Source organism: Phaethon aethereus, assembly GCF_964289735.1.
Source record: "Phaethon aethereus genome assembly, chromosome: 2".
NCBI classification, from domain to species: Eukaryota; Metazoa; Chordata; class Aves; order Phaethontiformes; family Phaethontidae; genus Phaethon; species Phaethon aethereus.
In genome coordinates, this window is record NC_138582.1 from 96,034,631 (window position 1) to 96,048,676 (window position 14,046).

Genomic DNA, 14,046 nt, shown 5'->3' on the forward strand with positions numbered 1-14,046 from the left:
AATAAAATCTAGCTTTTGATGATAACATTTTTTTTAAACCAGATAATGTTGTGAGTCGCTGCTGATACCCAGTGAATATCTCTGTTCTGACTAATACTTAATCATATATCTAACTTCTAAATTTATCCAGAATAGGGATTGATTTTGGTCTGCGTCTGGGTTGGGTATGTTATTGAATTGTGTCTATAATTCTGTTTCATTATAAAAATGTGTTTGATGCTGAGCATTCAAATATCATAACACAGTCCCAATTTTTGCCATTGTTTTCACTCTACATTTATTGAAGTCAGTGTGAGTTGCGTTGTTAAATTTTGGGAGAGGGCTTTGTGAATGCGCTTCACCATCTTCAATATGTCAGCTCTTTCCTCCAGGTGCTGGTGGGGGCAGGGTGCAGGCTCAGCTTATATTTCTTTTGTAACTCCTCTCCTGGGGTGATTTTTGTAGTTAGCAACCTTGTCTTACTTTTCGTAGTTGCAAAGTAATGAAGCATAACTGGAAATGCTGCTTCCATAACGTTCTTCAGCGTGAGCACGGGAAAGTTCAGTTGAGCTGACATAGCTGTGTAGATGCTTGACGAAGTCTGAAGTGCTAAAGCAGCTGCTGCCTTTTACCATTTTACTTGCTTTGTTTGTGAACAGCTCGAGTATGTTTTTTAAGAATTGAAAATATAAAAGGGGAAATCAACAGTGATAATGCTTAGGTGATATTTAAGCAGTCTCCACATCAAATCAGTAGCAGCATCCATTTTCTAATCTGTGGCAATTCTGGCACACCTTCTCCAGTAGAGTCAAAAAGTCAAAATAGTGTTTGGATAGGTTTGGGGGGTGGGTGTTTTTTGTTAGGTCTTTCTTTTTGCTTGGTTTGTTTTTTTGGTTGGGGTTTTTTGTGATGATACTGGCGTTGCAGTATTCAGATCATAGTTATCACTTACAGAAGGAAGACAGGTTTTTTCACTCTTCCTGAAGGTGGGTCTACCTGTAGGTCTCCCTGATCTCCTAAGAATGTTTGTTGTTCTTTTCAGTAAGGAGTGCTCAGGTCTCCTTTTCAGCCCATATCTTTCTGAATGGCATTGCTCCTGAGGAGCACAGGTTGTGGATTGGTTTATAGATTGCCATCTGATCTCTGGTGGAACTGAGATGAGATTTCTTGCTTGCTTTAAAATTGTGGATCCAAGCCTCAAACTGATATTAGCAGTAGATTGGGTTTTTGGGGAAAGGCCCAGATTGTCAGAATGATATGGTCTGATGTTGAAGGTGAGCCAAAGAGTGAGCTGGGTGTCTGACTTCTCTAAGTTGTGTATCATTGTCATGTTCAGCTTCAGATAAAGTCGGGTGTAGCAAACTAGTCTGAAGATGACAGAGGCATAGGTTACTGTGGATAGTCTCAGAGGAAAGGACACAGTTTCTAGGAAGCTAAAAGTGAAAGAATTTTTTTTTTTTTAATTGGTGCTATTTGGTAACCTTAGCTGAGCAGGAGTCACTAGGAGCACGTGGTTTTGCAGTGTTTTGCTGAGTAACTGTCTGTGTCATCAGTGTGAGTGGTGACAAGATCTTGGTAGGTCTTTAAGCACTTCTTGCTGAGCAGCATTGGTTTCAGCTGGCATTGGTTCAACTTGGAACAGGGGAAAAAAGTTCTACAACCCAGAACTGATGTTGTAGAGAGTCATGAAACTGAGGCTTGCTGGCTGAAATACTTTTCTAGGTAATAACACAAATCAGGAGATGTGATGCAATAGGTGGGGGACTTCAAGGAAGAGAAATTGTCAGCTGCCACTGTGCTCTAACTTGGACCAAAGGGAAAGACCAGAGTAATATTATTGGGCCATTAACTACTGCTCTGTCACATTAATGTGTTGGCAGTTGTTGTATCCCAACAAATAGGCCAATTAAAAGTGTACAGATCGGGACATTGAGGGGCATGGGAGAGGGGCAGCAGAGGTGGAAAGACGGATTATTTTGAGTCTTCTTTCTCTCTTCTAAAGAAAGAATATGGACAATGTTTTAGAAACAGATTTTTGCTCTGGTATCAAGCACTTCTTAGGGACATTTTTTTTCCCCCCCTTTTCTTTTAACACATACATATGCACACCCCACTTGGATGGCCCATCTTCAGTTTTGCTAGAATAATTCTCCCTAACTCTTAGTTTATATTTTTCAAGTCTGTCTCTGAATATAAGAGAGGCAAGCTTGGTCTTTTGTTTAAAAGGAAGTCTGTATCCAGCTTTCATCTGGTATCTTACATTGAGCTTTTTTGAGCTCAATACTGTACATACTGCTAGTACATACTGACATGTTAATGACCCTCTTTGAATGAGAATACTGTGAAATAATCCTTGTTGCTACCATAAGATCTCAGATGATGGGAGTTAATAAGCCAGCTTTAATTTCTTTCTGTTCTGTGTTATTTTTCAGGTATGCTGTAAACCCAAGTTAGCAGACCTTCTGCATCTGTCTACTTTCTAAGGAGTCATAATTAATGAATTACAATGTTTATTCATATCATATTTGAAAGAAAACTTTTAGCCTGTCTTGCAGTGTTGATGTTGTAAGAAATCTTGATGGATATTTAAGAAGTGTCAAAACTTCTGCATGCAAAGCCATGCAGTATTTTTCAGCCTGACTGAACTGAGCCAAGACAGACCAGGTGTTTTGAGAGCCTTTCATTACATAGATTGAATCCCACAGCCTCAGAAGGCCTGGGTAAATGTCCATTCTTTATGTGCTTAACTGAGATAGATATCTCAACCTTTGGATACTCCTCCCATCCTTTCTTATGATCTTAATACTATCCACCAACATAAATATTTTTCTTTTCTGTTCATTAAAATGTTCTTCAAATATGTGAAGTGCACACTACATAGCAGTAACCTTTAATAATAGCTGGGCTAAATATACTCTTGTTCAAAAAATGGAATTTAATTAGAGCATTTTCTTGGGTTGTAATGTATATTTTTTGTGCCTTTTAACAGCCTGAATGTGTCAGACTTTTTCCTGTGTCATCAGTTGTTCAATACACGCATGCAGGCTTCAGTAGGTCAAAAAGCTGCCGGGAAAAGCTGACAGTGCTGGTACCATTGTGGCCACTCAGCACAGCAGTGTTGGAGTGCTGCTCCCCACAGATCAGATTATTGCACTGATTTGGATTACCAAATTGCTCTAGCTGTAATTTGACACGTCGCAGCAGTGTGGGGGATCAGAGGCTGGTAACTTGCCTTCAATCATTTGTGTAGGGCTTCTTCTCAGGCTGTGACATGAAAAGCTGAGGCTCGACAGGGCAGGAAAGACTAAGCACCTGCAAGGCGTAATGTGATAAAACAAATGGCTTGGATCCGATCTGGTATGCTGTGTTAGATCTCTGTTCATCAGAGCTCTGCGCGTAGTTGCATGTAATCACCTTCCAGTTCGTGTTGAGCCGGCCTTCTTACAAAAAAAAGATGTGTCTGTGGGCTGACAACGCGCAAGAAAAGGTACAAAAATGAAGTGACATTTAGGGAAGGAAGGCACTCACAGTTCAGATGAAGTGCAGTGTGCCCAGAGGTGTTGATTAAGATGAATGGGCTCTGGCGGCCGGACGGTTCCTGGAAACTCCATCATGTCGCTGCCACGGCAAGCAAGCGGCATGTTTTGTCAATTGACTGCTGATGCATTCTCTCCTCACAAAGTCACTTTCATTTGATGCTGCTGGCGGCTGTGGTTGCTGTTGGTTTAAATAATTATTTATTTCGATTGCAGATGAGCCTTGTAGGCCAGACTGAGGTCAAGCAGAAGCATGTTTATGCGGTTCTAAGGGAAGCACTGGTACAGAGGGAATCTGGATCAGATTCCTAGCTAAAGTGCAGAGTCCCTCTGTGAGATTATGGGAGTCGCTTTCTTCTTTTCCTCATTTTTGCAATATCTGCAATAAGCCTAGCACCACCTAGTTTTTATCACCCCCTTCCATCACCTCCAGGGGCTGCTCCTTATATCTGCTGGCACATGCAGTCTCTCCAAACTCAGTTCCTTCATAATAACCTGTTAGCTTCAATACTCAAAATAATAGACTTTACAACCAGGATCATTCTGATGGTGCCAGGATAGACAAAGCTCCTAGAGCAGCTCCATTGGAAGACCGGAGGGGCTAGTAACCTTTGGCAGTGGTGAGGAGAGTTGACAAGCAGCTTGAAGTGATACCCCGTTCACCTTCCGCACAGCTGTAGCCAGAATGGTGTATGTGGCCCTAACCTAGGAGACTGTCTCTGCTTTGAAAAGTGAACAGTCAGGGATAGCAGAGATGAGAAGAAGTGTATCTTCAGAAAGATGTGGTTGTGTGGAAAGAAGTGATTCATTACACGAGAAAGGAAATCAAGGTGGGCTCGTCTTTCTCCTGTGCAAGATAGCAAAGACCGGGCCTCACACTCCCATTTGCCTTTGCTCATTGTGCCATAGGAATTAAGCCCCTATTCTAATGACAAAGGATTTATCCAGTAGCCCAGTTTGCACTCTCTGCTATGTATGTGAGCCCTCTTGTTCACACAGTTACACAATAGAACTTTTTTACCTTACTGTGCACTTTCCAGTTTTCTGAGACAGTCATCATTCCTCTGCATCTTTCCTGTGCACATACTTGATTGTTGCTGGGAGACATATAGCTTGTCCTGAAGCTTTAGAAGGTGCTGAAAATAGAATGCACTGGCAGGTCCAAGGGGAAACTTTTGCAAATTAAACCATCTTAATCTATATTCTTTATTCCATGGTTGAGAAGGAGAACATCTAATATATAAGCCAGCCTTTTCAACCAGTTTGCTCTTATTGCATTCACTGCACAGGGTGGGTCTGTCCGATCCATCATAAGTATGCTACTCCATATAATTTATATTTATCTTCTTAGTTTGTGATTAGCTTTATTTTCCAATAAAAATGTAAATAGATTCACTGGCTGCTACATTTTCAGATATTTTTCATCAAGATTAGGTAACTCCATGCTTAAATGGTTATTCATTTATTATGTTTACTTTCTAATAGTGCATCTATTAAAGGCAAATATGCAACCATTAGTATGTAAATTTAACTTGGATGTCTGAACAAATGAGGTACAGCTTCAACTGTGATTTATTGTCTAATTAGTTTTACTGTAATTGAAGATATATACTCTGTGTGTGCATGCGTGTGGAGGTACAACAGAGAATAGATGATGGTATAGCATAAACATTTTATTGGCGTGACTTTGAGAAGCTTGAATTTCTTCTGAGTGACTTGTGTAGATCTTCCTAAATGAACGTCAGTAAAACCTCTACAGTGCTGCATATCATCTCAGGTTTGTCTGAATACTCTGCAAAACATTGTGAAACTCCTTTTTTTTAATGTTGTATAGCCATGGAAAGAAGCCAAAAATACCTTCTTCACTGGGGAGATGCTGCACTAAGCTGCACGATTGGATTAGAAATGGCTTGATCTTCAAGTCTTCTCTCATCAGGATGTTATATCTCGTATTGTTTGCAGCCAGTGCTGGTATTGAAGCTCTAGGAACCGTAGCCCTCTGGCCCCAGTCAGACAAAGTACTGAAGCACATGCTGAGCTTTAAACTTGTGAGTAGTCCTGTTTAAATCAATGAGATAGTTCCTGTGCTCAATCAAACATAACCTAAATGCCTAAATAGTTTCAGGTCAGAGATCTCCATACTTCCTGGGATCCAACTGAGAGTGATCAGTGCCTTGCAGGGTTTAAGCAGAGGAAACTTTAAAAATGGCTCTTATAAGCAATAAGAGTTTAATGTGACAAACCACAAACTTCATTTGCAAAATCTTTGATACAAGCCAGTTTTACTGATCAACAGTTGGGTAAAGGAAGTCAACAAACAAGCATCTGGAGAGTAAACAGGACTTGAATTCCCATTCTCAACTAAAGACAGTTGGCTGAAAACACTGAAAGGAAAGAAGAAAATAGGTTTCAGAAATGTGGAAAGAGAGTGGATGAGCAGTCACATGAGACTGGATACAAGAAAAAACAAACCACTGAGATAAGACAAAGAAAGAGGAAGGTAGAAGAGAGAAGAGCTGTACTTTGGGAATTGGAGGCAATATGGAAAAGTCTGGGGGTGAAAAGAGAAAGTTTAAACAAGGTGGGGGATGGGGTAGAAAGAGGATAAAGACACCAGAAAGGAGAGTAGGTTTAAGGCAAAAACTGTTGCGACTGATGCAAAGGTTTTTTTCTAAATCAATCAGAAAGACTCCCCAGACTTTGTACTGTACGCATCTATTCGTGATCTCCTTTTTAAAAATTGAGAGGTATGAGTAACCACAAAAATTATGACCACAAGCCATCAAAGCAATTCTGTACTTTAAAGTATCATCATCAGTCTCAGGGTGGGGAGTGGTGTTGAAAGCAAGAAACGTATTGTCTGAGGGTAGTGATTTACAGCAGTTCTCCATAACTCAGGCATACCTCAAAAACGGAAGAGGAGTGATGAAAACTGGGATAACCAGTGCTATCCTATCTTCATTTAATTTTGTGGACTTTTAAGTCCAGGTCTAAAAAATAAGCCACTTACATACCAGTGAACTGCAAATGAGTAATATAGCGGCTTTTCCATCATATGATATAGTAAACAGATGCTCAGACACACATGCAGTTTCACTGGAGCACAGCTGGACCTGTGTGCTCAGCCTTTCAAGGTAATGAATTTTCCAAACACATTCAGTGCTTTCTTTCTCTGGCTGTTCTTAGCTTTTTATTTCCCCAAGTAAAACCTGAGTGAGGATACTTACCACAGCTACTGGTTCTATAGACTGTCTGTCTCTTGTTTAAAAGCGAGGTTGTGTCTGACACTGTACAGAAGTGCAGATGTAGGAAGGTGTTGAAGAGTGTTACCCATATTACTTCAGTGTGCTAGGAACAGCAATATGGCAATCAAAGGAGTACCCTGTCTTATCTTCCCACCACATCTTTACCTTAGCTTCCATTCATCTTCATAGTCTTAAGATCTAAGGCTAATTCAGGTTGGAATGGACCTCAGGAGATCTCCAGGCCCACATCCTCCTCAAAGCAGAGTCAGCTCTGAGGTCAGGCCAGGTTGCTCAGGACATTATCCAGTTGTATCTTGAAAACCTTTAAAGGTGGAAACTGCACAAGCTTTTTGAGCAACCCATTCCACTGCTTGACTGTCCTCATGGTGAAAAAGTTTTTTCTTACACCCTGAATATAAGAATATTCTTATATATTCTGAAATTCTCTTAGATTGACTTATATCCATTGCCTCTCATCCTCCCACCATGCATGGGAGTTAAAAGCCTGGGTCTATCTTGTTGATGACCTCCTTGTATGTACTTCCAGGCCGAACAAACCCAGCTCTCTCAGCCTTTTCTCACAGGGCCAGTGTTTCAGCCCCCAGATCTTCTCGGTGGCCCATTGCTGAAATTGCTCCAGTTTGTCAATGTCTTTCCTGTATTTCTGGAGCCAAAACTGGATGCAGTACTCTAGATGCGGTCTAAAGAGCACTGAGTAAAGAAGGATAATCATGCCCCTTGGTCTGCTGCCTGTGCTCCTGCTGATACAGCCCAGGATGCTGTTGGCCGCCTTTGCTGTCAGGGTGCACTCATGCGCAGTCACTGTCCACCAGGAGCCCCCAAGTCCTTCTCAGCAGAGCTGAATTCTTCTCCTTTGCATGTTTTCTTGTTATCCCTTCTGTGGCTATCAATGAGATGTTACTTTTCTGCACTGTCAAGGCTCTTCATAGCCTGTTCTCACCTAGCGGCTCCTAGTCCTTATGCAGAAACTGATGCCTGCATCAAACTGGAAAGTGGTTTCAACATTTCTTCCCACTTGTTAAATGCCCATATGAGCATTTTGGGTTTTTTCTGATGTTGTTTCTCACGCTGGGGAGGAGCCTTCTGTGGTAACCACTTTCCTGTTCTTTTTCAAACCTCTCCTTCACAAACTCTCAATTTCTTGCAATGCCTACCAAAGCAGCTGGCAGCAGATGTCTGTGGTGGTGAAGAGCTGAGAGACCTGTCTGTCATTTTTATGAGTTTCATGTCACGGGTCCAGTGGACTCTAACTCCAGCCTTGGTCTGCTTGCTGTCATTTGTCATACAGTTAGCACATCAGCTTTTAGGGGCAGGAACCATCACTAGACTCCACATTTTGATTCTGGATTTGTGAAACACTTAGTGTGCCGGAACCCAGGCCTGTGACTAAGGCTGCTCGGCACTGAGATATTACTGAAACTCTTGGTAAAAATAACCACTGACGGGGGATGTGGTTCCCAGAAATCCAGCTGCTACTCTTTGGGCTAATATCGATGATGCAGATTTTCATGCATACCCTGTTTCCATTCTTCCACCCACCCACTGCAATCTAGTCTTACTGACAGCCTCCCATTGAACCTGGACAAATCAGCAACAGTTTATTTCCTTTCTGCTTCTACTTGGAAAAATGTCAGTAGCCCTTTGTGCTTAGATTAGTGATATTTATCTTACGTAATATCTCCATCTGCTGTCTGCTGGAGCACCAAAGGGTGAAGCAAATCTGTGTCATCCATCCAGCAGCCACCTTGATAATAGTCAGATGTACAGAGCAGCCTATGATACTCATTAACAAAAATATAGCTTTCCTTATAGGAAAAACTCTCCTTATAGGAGAGCTTTCCTCTCCCTCACCTCTGTTCCTTGAAAATACTTTAAGTAATTCTAGGTTGTTTTCACAGTCTTAGAATATTTGTAAACTCCCATGTTGACCTGTGTTATCACATGCCAATAGCGGATTTGGTGTTGCTGGTGATGACTTGAAGCAAAATAGCTAGTTTGTGCTGTTTTTCTGGATGTTGTGAGTTTTCTGTTTTGTATTCTTTTTTCTGTCCCAGTTGGAATTTGTGTAGAGTGGGGGGAGTATGTGTATGTGTGTGTGTATATATATGTGTGTGTGTAAAAAGAGCAAAATACTTCATTCTTACTTTCAATTTTCTATGCTAACACAGAGTTAAATCACCAGTATAGGTTTTATGACATGTCAGGTAACTATAAAAGCTGGTAGTAATTCTATATTCCTCAAATTCTCAGCTATGTGGGAAGCCCAGGGCTTTACAAACAAACCTAGAGTGTACCACAGGGGTTTTCGGAAGCTTGCAATGTGATATACTAGTGTGCCCACCTGGAAGATGTCCTCTCTTTTGACTGCAGGTCCAGAGACAGCAGTTGAAACTCTTCTCTCCTTGAAGGATTCTGATGGTTTTGTGACTGCTCTCTGTCACTTCTTCCTAGAGCCTTGGTTCTCGCAGTATGAGGATGAGAGTCACGGTGTTTTGTTTTTTCCCATGTGCTGTACTGCTCTGCTGTTCAAGTTGTATTGCAGCAGCTACTTACGTGGCTACACTGCGAGGTGGAATCAGGGACCCTTTTTCCTCTGTGGTTCCTTAAAGCCGTATCAGTTCCCTCATCTGCTTCTCACTGTTGCTCCATGCCCTCAAGCACAACTGAGGAGACAGCACTTTTCTTTTTGGAGGCGGGATAAAACCAGAATTGACTGGGGAGAGAGGGGAGGATAAAACCTGTAAGGTGGCTTTTCCGCTGGATAGCGTGGCCCAGCACTGTGGCCTGCATGCGTAAGCAGCACAAGGGAAAGGTCATGGATCTGTGAGGGAAGTGAGCAGCCTGGGTGGAAAGATGAGCCTTTGCTAGCTGGAAGTCTTCTACCTTTTCCTTCTGTGTACATTGGAGATCCAGAACCTCAGTCCTGGAGGAAGAAAGGAAGTAGTCAAGAAGTAACTGAAAGAAAAGTCAAGGACTAGAGAGGAGAGAAAGGACAGAGTAACTTGCATGAAGACACACAGCTGTTCTTGTTGAACGTTTTTTATCACTTAGATTCCAATGGTGGCATCCCAAGTGAAACACAACTGTGCAACACTTACGGGATCCAAAGACCACTGAGTCTGTACATGATTGGTGTTTTCCATTGTCCTTCCATGCAATTAATGTAAAAAAACTTTCACATAAAAGAAGAACATTACCTGTCCAAAAAGAAATGAAAGAGTCAAGATCACTGGGTTTTTTTCTGCACCTCTGTAGCCCAGAAAGTTGGAATGAAATAGCAGAAACCCAGCCTCTCAAGTCTTCATGGGTAATATCATTCACAGTGTATCCCATGAAAGGCTTTGGCATAAACAAAAGAAAAAAAAATAGTGTCTTGGGAAGTCCTCTCAGGTGTAGCTGAATTAGTGCTGTTAGTTTAGAGGATGATGGGTGAATATGTAGAGACTGTGGTATACCCAGGAGGTGTGTCATCAATACAAGTGGAAGAGATTCCCAGCAACTGGGAACAGACCACCAGGGGCTTCCTTCCAATTCGTTTTTAAACAAAAAAGAGCAACTGTACCTTTGACTGAATTTTGAACTCACCCCAACATGAGATAAATACAAAATTAATTTCTAGTTACCAGTGCTACTGCAGTGTACAGTTACTGACAGTAGAATGATTTTTGCTGTTGATGTCTTTTTTTTTGTATGTGAAAGCCAATGCAACCCAGTCAAAGTACACCTGACACTATTTAAATGATTACTTAGCAGAAAGTGCAGTAAGCTTCAAAAAGCATGTGTTACTGTGGTTTGCTCTGATCTCTAAACCTCATATATTTGCAGTTTGACTGGTTGAGGCTTTTTAAAACAAATAGCTCACAAATGAGTAATTCTGCTGCTGAATATATCAACCGATCTTTATTGCATCCCAAATGATGAAGTATAATGGTTATACAAAGTGCTTAAATAAGCCATGGAATAATTTCCAGCAGTGATATATGTGCTGAAACCCACATTAAATTAATATTAGGTGATGTAATGAGTAAACCTGGAAAACTAAAATAACAATAGATTTCTTATTGGTTATGTGAAGCTATGAGAACCAGGTGCTGGTGGTTTCGGCAGGAATCCACAGATGTTCAGAGCTTTCAGTCTTACTGTCTACAAAAGTATGTAGCTAGTAAGGAGGGTAACCCTTACACTTTTGCCAATGTTTTTCTAATCTTGATGAATCGAATTCTGGCTAGGAAGATGGCACAGTAACTATCTTTACTGTAGTCTTTGGCCTTGACCTGACAAGTGACTCAATTTCCCAATTCAATAATTCTGTTTTCCATGCTCTTTACAGTTGTAGTTGTCTTGTACCTCCTGCCTCAGCATGTCTTCTCCAATACTGTCCCAGAGTGGAAAGTTCTTCGAGACAGGGGCTATAATTTTGTGTTCTGTCTGCCTAATGGGATCCTGGTTTCTGACTGGCAGTCCTAGGTAATTATCAGAACATGAGTATCTGCGTGCCTACAGCAGCGTTAAATACATCTTTGTGAGTGTACGTTATGCATTTAATCTAAGAGTAAACTCCTGTTTAAAATGTACTTAAGGACTCCTGCTATGCAAGTTTGTGTCAGAGATACAGCTATGTATTGGTATTCATACACAACCACTGAAATATACTAAAAAACAATAAAAAGGAAGGGAAAGAAAAAAAAAAAAAAGAGTTATCTTGAAACCAGTAGGAAATACAGTCTAATCCTTTTTTCCAGTTTTGGATAAAAGGATGGGTTTTGTCAAAGATGAGTTTGCTTGATAGCTGTTTTAACATTTGTGCCAATGTTTTACACACAAAAGATACATCTTGCAAAGAACTATTGATAAAGTAGTCTCTGAAATCATGCCTAAACCCCTACAGTCATCATCTGCATCATGATTAGCCACTGCAGCTCAGCTGTAGAGTGTCCCTAGGAAATGAGGACTGGGGAGAACAGTCTGGGTGCATGTGTGCATATGTGTGAACAGGAGCACCTTTTGAAGTACATGGTGTTAATAAAAAACCTGATTTTCAGCTACCACTTCTCTGATCAGAATACGAATTAGGCTACAGAGAATAGCCAAACAACAGAAGGCACAGCTGGGGAGAACCATATTCTTCTTATCGTACCCATCCTCAATTTCCTTCGTCTTGCTAGTGTGAGACACATGGACCATAGTATTGACAGCCTAAACCAAAATGTGACCAGTAAGTAATGCTTTGGGGTGCATATGCTGCAGAGGATTTGTTTTTGCAATTTTCTAAAAATTAATAATGGGAAGAAATGGCTTCTTTTGAGAGTTGCTTGCATTCTGCTGAGTTAAATCCAGTTTGCATAATTATTCCCACATGTAACCTATTCTAAATCAGCAATAGTGAACCCATATTCTGATTCTTGTAAAATAAGGAAAGGCTCGGTAGCTTCCTGTTTCTAAGTGTTGTTACTCTTGTTAAAAAGACTATAGCTTTAGGAATGCTCAGGGTCTGCCTGAAAGGAAAAATTAAAGGCTTTTCTCCCACTTCTGAGTATTGGACAGGAAAGTAGAGTCTTTCGTTTCTGTTTCTCTCTGTTCTTTAAAGTTAGATACTGTTTTTAGCTTGCTGCACTACCCTGGTGTTTTATTATTGGTTTTGCACTTTGGAGGATGTGATTTGTCTTAATTTGGTAGTTAAGGGGGAAAAAAGTGAAGCTGACTGCTCTGGAGACTGAAGTAGTGGATTTGACCAAAAGTCATTGCAACTCGGGCAGTTTTCTCAAGTGAAGAAGGAAACCTGGCTACTTTAGTGGCACTGGAAATCATGAAGAATATTTTAAAGCCACCAATAATCTGCTCAGGTAAATTGCTGTACATGGCAGTTGGGATCTTTTAATTTCCTAGGGAGCATAGATTTTTATGATGCAGTATCTACAGTAGCATTTCCCAGACAATACAGATGAGCTCATAAGTCTGAGAAGCGTAGAAAGATGAGGACATTCCTTTGTAGCATAGCAATGTCCAGGGTATTATGTGGAGTTGTATCTGGCCGAGAAATATGAAGCATCATTGCTGTTGTCTTGGAAATCCCTATGCTTTTTAGGGGGGAGCAAGAAAAAAAAATAAAGCTTATTAGGCAGGAAGAAGGACTTTTTCACGTGTTGTGTGTTCCTGTAAGATTTCTGATGCCAGCTTATTTTGGTGTAAGTCATACTCAGGTGTTCTGGAGAGTCTGCTATTTAAACAATAACTCTCTGGAATGGTGGATTCAATGAGCAGAAAATGAAATATAATCAACAACGCTTTATATGAGATTTTTCATCTAAGCTGAAATAAAATGTTGGGTGCAATCTGTTTCTGTTGTGCTATGTATTTGGAAGAAATACATCTTCATATTGCTGCAGTCTCTTTTCAAATACTTGCATTCTTTATTTAGATATAAATCTTTTACATGAATTGTTGATGTGTGCAGTATTTTACCCCACTGAGCTATGTATCTCGGCATTATTATTGAGCATAATGAAAAAAACCATACAAACCAACAGAAAGGAGGAAACCTGACTTCTGAGCATGGCAAACACTGAATGCCTGCAGCAACCAATGCCTTCTGCAGGAATTGCAGGTGCTGAGCACTGCTGAAAAAGAAATTCTTAGTATCTGCTGAGGAGTTCGGTTTCCTTGCATGCATGGTATATATGTTTTAGAAAAGTGCAGGATTGGTACCTACAGTCTTTATTCATTGATGGTTTGTTTTCTGAGGTCTGTGTCTTCTCTGCCCTTTTTACCCCTGCTACAAAAAAAACTGGTAGAGTGATTCTTCCTGTGCCGTGGGAGATTTGGGTAGGAAGGACAGACAGAATATGGGCAGCCCATGCAAAAAGCAGTCCTAAGTGTTGATTATTAGGTTTGATGTGAGAATCCACTTTATCATTTTGGTGATTCCAAATCCACTGGATTCCTTCTTCAGGATACAAGCTTGCTCATTTTATATAGATGACATCACAATATAATAAATAGATTGTCCCATCTGTTCCTCTTTGTGTCACAACAGTTCTCTGGTAGCAACTGCTCAAATGGAAAAGTGATACCAGAAAAAGCATTTCTTTGCTTTTAGTTGTCTTGCAGTGATATATGTGTGTTTGAAATGGGAGAAAGTGCCCTGAAAACAGCTAGCTCAGTAGACCATCAACTGGGGTGTTGGGTAAGAAGCATGAGGAGAATGCACACTTTTCTACAGTAGACCTACAGCTGCTATAGGAACATGTCGGGCTAATCTCTTCTGC

The 14,046-nt window shown here is 40.8% G+C and overlaps 1 protein-coding gene across 1 annotated transcript in view; it reads left to right on the forward strand.

The window, feature by feature from the left end:
• The window catches only part of FARS2 (phenylalanyl-tRNA synthetase 2, mitochondrial), a 194,996-nt gene that overhangs the window by 93,090 nt on the left and 87,860 nt on the right, over positions 1–14,046 (forward strand). The window lies entirely within an intron of this gene.